The sequence below is a fragment of the Lactuca serriola genome, chromosome 3, assembly GCF_051521515.1.
Source record: "Lactuca serriola cultivar US96UC23 chromosome 3, Lser_US96UC23_V15, whole genome shotgun sequence".
Taxonomy (NCBI): Eukaryota; Viridiplantae; Streptophyta; class Magnoliopsida; order Asterales; family Asteraceae; genus Lactuca; species Lactuca serriola.
This window is the reverse complement of record NC_136410.1, coordinates 242,794,588-242,801,861: the sequence shown is the minus strand read 5'-3', so window position 1 is coordinate 242,801,861 and position 7,274 is coordinate 242,794,588.

Below are 7,274 nucleotides of genomic sequence, written 5' to 3'. Positions count from 1 at the left end.
CTGATCGGCGCCGCCTTGTGGCTAAGTGCATCGGCCACCACATTGGCCTTCCCCGGGTGGTAGAGGATCTCGCAATCATAATCCTTTACCACGTCCAACCACCGACGCTGCCTCATGTTCAGATTCGGCTGATCCATGAGGTACCTCAAACTCTTGTGGTCCGTGTAAATGGTACATCGAACCCCGTAGACGTAATGCCGCCAAATCATGAGGGAAAAAACCATCGCCCCCAACTCCAAATCATGCGTCGGGTAGTTCGCCTCGTGAGGCTTGAGCTGCCTCGAAGCGTAGGCAATGACATGCCCCCTCTGCATCAGTACTGCGCCCAACCCTGAAATGGACGCGTACAATAAACCACAAAATCCTCTATGCCCTCTGGCAGGGCTAAGATCGGCGCCTCACACAATCTCTGTCTCAGTGTCTCGAATGCAGCCTGCTGCTCGGGTCCCCACCGAAAGACCACGACTTTCTTCGTCAGCAGCGTCAGGGGTACGGCTATCTTGGAGAAATCCTGAATAAATCTCCGATAGTAGCCTGCCAATCCCAGGAAACTCCGAATCTCAGATGGAGACTTCGGGACCTCCCATCTCATCACGGCCTCGACCTTGGCCGGATCGACCAGAATCACATTCTGGTTGACAAGGTGCCCGAGAAATTGCACCTCGCGCAACCAAAACTCACACTTAGAGAACTTGCCATACAAGCTCTCCCTCCTCAGGGTCTCCAACACCTCTCTCAGATGCTCCTCATGCTCCTCCTGAGTCTTGGAATAAACCAAGATGTCATCGATAAAAACTATCACAGACCGATCCAGCATCGGTTTGCATACGCGGTTCATGAGGTCCATGAACGCGGCAAGAGCATTGTTGAGCCCAAACGGCATCACCACAAAATCATAGTGGCCATAGCGCGTCCGAAACGCGGTCTTCTGCGTATCCTCCTCCCTGACCCTCATCTGATGATAGCCCGAACACAAATCAATCTTGGAGAACCAAGATGCTCCCTGAAACAGGTCAAAGAGATCATCAATCCTCGGGAGTGGGTAACGGTTCTTCACCGTTACCTTGTTCAGCTCCCGATAGTCTATGCACATCTGGTGCGACCCATCCTTCTTCTTCACAAACAGAATCGGGGCTCCCCAGGGCGAACTACTCGGACGAATAAATCCCTTGTCTAGTAGCTCCTGCAGCTATGTAGACACCTCCTGCATCTCGGGAGGAGCCAACCGATACGGTGCCATGGCTATCGGAGCCGCACCAGGAACGAGGTCGATCCTGAACTCCACCTGTCGCTCCGGAGGTATCCCAGGAAGCTCCTCTGGGAAAACATCTGCGAAATCTCGCACCACCGGAACCTCGCTCACTGTCGCCTTACCCGCCTCCCGGGTATCCATCACGTACGCGACGTATCCTGTGCATCCCTGCTGAAGGTACCGTCCAGCCCTCGCTGCTGAACAGACTGAGGGTCCACACTGTGGCCTCTCGCCATGAATCACTAACTCTCCCCCACCTGGGGTCTGGACTCGCACTAGCTGCTGCGCGCAATCTATCACCGCCCCATTAGGGCTGAACCAATCCATGCCTATAATCACCTTCTTCCCGCGCAACGGAATGGGAACCAACTCTACCAAATAGCGTTCCTCAAACAACCGTAATACGCAATCCTGAAACACCATCAATGCTCGCACCGATCGATCATCAGCAATCTCTACCTCCAAAGGGCAATCCAACGTGCCCGAAGACTCAGGAAACTTCTTGCTAAGCGCAAGGGAAACAAAGGATCGGGAGGCACCCGAGTCGAACAACACCTGAACTGGAATGCCGTTCACATGGAACGATCCTAAAGCATACATATACACATAGAGCACATATCAATATCATAACATCATAAAATAAAGTAGAGGGAAAGAATCATACCCATCACCACATCGGGTGCGGCGTGTGCCTCCTCGGTAGTCAGCTGAAATGCCCGGCTCCTCACCACTGGAGCCTCTGCCTTGCCCTGCCGGACATCCATGATCCGCAGGGTCGCTGGAGCTGGCGCCTTCACTGGCGCTGAAACTGTCAACTGGGGGCAATTGGCCTTCTTGTGGCCCCTCTGGTTGTAGTGAAAACACAGAAACTCCGATGTCTTAATAGCTGAAACTAGAGTAGTACAATCCCTGCTAAAGTGCCCTGCCTTGCCGCACTTGTAGCAGCCTGCTGATCCCATCCTACATGCTCCCTCATGCGTCCTGCCGCATTTCCCACAGCGGCCAGGTCCCCCTAGGCCTTTCGGCCTCCCATCTGATTCCCGGGACTTCTTCCCCGAAGCCCCAGTCACCTGCCCCGCCTCTGCTTTCCACTTCCGAATGTGCTCTAAATCAATCTCCCTTTCCCTCACCCTGGCGATCATGGACTCCAGGGTAGGGTAAGCTGAAAAGCTAACATGCTCCTGGATGTCAGCTCGAAGCATATCATGATAACGGGTCCTCCACATATCCCCGTCACCTGCATACTGGGGCACCAATAAAGCCCTCTCCCGGAACTTGGCGGTGATCTCCGCCACAGTCTCCGTTGTCTGTCTCATGTCTAAAAACTCTCTGGCCAGCTGCTGAAGCTCGACAGCCGGCGCAAACTTTGCCCTGAACCTGGTCACAAAGTCCGACCAGGTCATAGCCTCGATAGCTAAGGCTCCCAACGAGTCGCCCACTGACTCCCACCAGTCTCGAGCTCGGTCTCGTAAACACCCTGCTGCATACCTCACCTTCGACCCCTCAGGACAGAAGCTAGTTAACTGTGCAGACTCGATGTCTGCAATCCATCGTCTGGCGGCAATGGGATCTTTCACCCCGTGGAAATCCGGCGCACCACTGCCCCTGAAGTCCTTAAAGGACAGTGTGTGAGATCCCGACTGGCCAGATGCCATGTCGCTCCTGAACGCCCTGAGGCGATCCTCCATCAACTCGATGATCCCTTCCTTGATCGACCCGAAGATAATGGGGGTCGACTCAAGGATACCCCTAGTGATCTCTGACACGATGAACTCGCGTAGTCCCTCATCTACCGGCTCGGAACCTGATCCCGAACCTGAACCCTCTCCTGAACCGCCATCTATCGGCCTCGATCGTAGTACCACCATTCTGCAATACATAAATAACAATCATTAGTGATACTGATACTTCTTGAGGGATCATATCTACTACAAGTTCCCTGGTCTCATCCTGGCCTCCCTTGGTGCGGGTACGGATCCTTTGCTTTCAGTAGTACGGGCCCATACTACCTTCCACATCTATCCGTAGCTTCTTCAAGGTATGCCTTGACTCCACCAGATCCCTTTCACTATTGCTGATCACTGCTATACTCATCCTAGGCTTGCCCTAGGTAAATCTCCGACTCTATTCTATTCAGTCCTCAGCTGCTGCAGGCCTCCTTGTTATGCCAATTTGCCATTACCTGAATACCATCACCTGTGGTGAGGCTTGGATAATCCTTCGAGTAACAGGCTCATCCCTACAACGGTTAGACTCAAACGAGAGTTGCGCAATAGGGCCAAATCAAGCACTCTAAGATTATTCAACCCTGATCACATGTGACGTGACGTATTCACCTAATGGCTAACTCCCACCACTCAGAGTCCCACAAAGCACAAAGCAAGCAGCATTCGAACTAAGGGAAAAATCTCAAGCAAATCCGCTCTCATAGGGAAAAACTGATCTAGCATACAGAGCTAAACTGATACTCTCAGGCATAACCTAACAGGTTATCCTACTGCTGTTTACTCGATTCTAGCATGCAATTCTCATACAACTGAAACACATAAAGCAGGCACATAAGGCATCACTCCTAGATCCTTAGTCCTATTCTAGCATGTTGTACTACAAAAGCTGATAAACATAACATAAACATGTATGGGTACTTTGGGGAATACTTACTTGAGCTCGGTCGGTCGCACACATCACACACTTCGTTCTTTCTCAAAACTCTTTTCTCAATTTAGAAAACATTTTCTTTTAGAAAATCTTTTAATCCCTCGATTTGAGTCCAGACACCCCCGAAGGTGTGTCCGAATCCCTCAAACCAGGGCTCTGATACCAACTTGTGACGACCCAATTTTCACGTCTAAAAATTTCGTTTATAAAACATAACATAGAAAACATTAACAGTTAAAACATTGTTTAGTTGAACCACTTCACATCGAAACTAAAGTGACAACCACAACATTTGATCAACCAAAATATCAGAGTTATCAATCCCAGAATAAACTCGTAACTGTGGAGACAAGAGAGTGTGTGTGACATGCTGCTACCGTGTCGGCTCCTTTCCCCTGGCTGAGGAGGTACCTAAAACCAAAACTGAAAACCGTAAGCACAAAGCTTAGTGAGTTCCCCCATAATACATCATACCATGCAAGCATATAACAAACAACATTCATCTAGGAGTTACGGGCCTCGCCCACACTCGGGAAGATACGGGCGCTGCCCACACTACGCTAGTCGGGAGATACGGGCCTCGCCCACACTTGTGAAGATACGGGCCCTGCCCACACTTCGCTAGTCGGGAGATACGGGCCTCGCCCATACTCTACTATCTGGGAGATACGGGCCTAGCCCACACTCCACTCTCAGAGAGATACGGGCCCTGCCCACACTCAACCGCCAACCCATAACATACAAGTATCACACAGACAACAAGTATAAGCAACTCTATCATATTAACACATATATCATAATTGACTAAACCCAGAGATACGGGCTTGGCCAACACTTTAGTACTAGCATCTCGTCTACACGGGTCGGCCTTGGTGCCTTAGACCCGTTCCTACCGGAAAGGAAACTCACCTCGAAATAGCTGCTGGTCTATGTGGGAATTGGTCACCTACTACTGCTGCTGCTGCTCCGGAAATCCTCCGGCTGTAATTCCCACAACATACTAAATCAAACACTGCTAACTGTCCTTTTGGGTAAAATGACCATTTTACCCCTATTCATGCCATAAGCCAAAGTCATAGTCAACTTTCAGTTGACCCGACTCGCCGAGTTGGCTTGCCAACTCACCGAGTCCCTGTCCAATCGACTGACATGGGTCCCGATTCTACTCGTCGAGTTAGGCGTTGACTCAACGAGTTCTCCTTCCAAACTGATTGTTCAAGTCCTTCATCCTACTCGCCGAGTTGTATGAACAACTCGGCGAGTTCATCTTCATCCGATGAACACCATGCTGAGAGTCGCCGAGTTGTATGAACAACTCGTCAAGCATGTTCTTGATCTAAGAAGATTGCCTCAAACTCGCCGAGTCAGGGCATTGACTCGCCGAGTTCCTCCATGGGTGAGTTTGGCTTCCAACTCACTGAGTCACACCCCGTGACTCACTACTCAAACTCGACACAACGAAAAGGGGACAACTCAGAGACTCGCGAGCAGACTCGCCGAGTTGTCACCATGCAATCACTAAATACGCGATTTTGCTCGGTTCCAGCCTATGCCATTCACAGATCTGGGTTCCTAGAGCATGAATCACACGTAAAGTTTCCAACTTTACCTTTTAGATATTCACCAATGAGGGATTTAGGGCTCAAAATGCCTCAAAAGGGTAGATCTAGGGTGGACAAGCAACAAGGGTCCATAAAGGTAACGGATTTGAGCTCCTGGAGCTCAATCTTGCCTAGATCTAAAGGCCAATCAACTTATTACGACTTATCTTGTACATACAAGCTTGGGGAAGGGCTCAAGAAAGACTTAATGGAGCAATAAGCATAAAAACAGAGGGAAAACGGGTTATACCTCAAAGAAATCACTGAGATAATCACTAAGATGCTTGGCCTCCTTCCCTTCCTCTTGATCTACTCCTCTCCCTTCACAAAATCTTCAAGGAAACACACTAAAAAACATCAAACTCACAAGAACAAAGGCTAGGACGTATGGAGAGCTTCTAAGGGTGAATGGGGCGGAGTTGGGGCGCAAATGATCGTTTAAATAGGGTGCAAACCCTTGGAAATTAGGGTTTCATCAGACAGCGCGGACTCGCCGAGTCCAGGATATGGACTCGCCAAGTCGCCAACTTAAACGTGTCCCGGGTCCCGTCTCTACTCGGCGAGTCGGACCTATGACTCGCCGAGTCCAAGGCTAAAAATGGAAAATACTCAAATAAGATTTACGTACCAGGAACCAGGTGCTACAACTACCTTCCACATCTATCCGTACTTTCCTCAAGAACCGCCTTGAATCCACCAAGTCTGTTTCACTACTACTGCTTTCCATGCAAATCTCATCCTAGGCTTGCCTTAGGGTAATCTTTGACCCACTTTCTACCATTAGTTGCATAAGAAGTCCATGCTACCTTTCCCTAACTAGCTCGCGAATACCATTACATATTACGAAAACCAGATAATTCTTCGAATGAAAGGTATCTCCCTATAATGATTAAACTCAAACAAGAGCAGCGAAATAAGGCTAAACCTAACCTTCTGAAAGTATGTAGTCCTTATAATATGTAACTTAACATATTTATTTACTAGTTAGTTAAAGATAACTATAACTCCTAAAAGTACAAAGCAAACAGCATTCGGTATCGAGTAAACAAAACCAGGCATATCCTAATCGAGCCATCATATTACTGACTAATCAATACTAGCATGCAGTTCAAGAAGCTCATACATTAGGCATACAAGGCATCCTTCCTAGATCCTTAGCCCTAATCTATCATGCAGTTCACATATTCACAATTCATATCATAAAATAAACGTGTATGGGTAATTTGGGAGAACTTACTTGAGCACAACTGATTGCATGCACCACACCCTTTACTCTTTTCAAAATCCTGTTAATAAAAAAAAATGTTTTTCTTTTGAAAATTTTCATACCATATCCTCAATTTGAGTTCAAAAACACCAGAAAGTCTGCCCGAATCCCTCAAACCAAGGCCCTGATACCAACTTGCAACATCCCAAAAATCATTACCAAAAATTTCATTTTTAAATCATTAAATAAACCATAGTTTTTAAAATCTTCTTATCAAAATAGAAACCATATTATATCAAAACATCATGATCGATATATCCTTATCAAAACACATGTAAAATATATCAGAGTAGCATCCCAAGCTAAACATTATGGTGTGTGCAATGAAGTTATCGCGAGCCCTTCCCCTTTCTACCCGAAGTACCTGAAACCAAAACTGAAAACTGTAAGCACGAAGCTTAGTGAGTATCCCCAAACTACCACATACCATACACATAATCACATAATTACATAATCACATACAAGCATATCGTGGGCCCCGCCCAGTATCGGACAG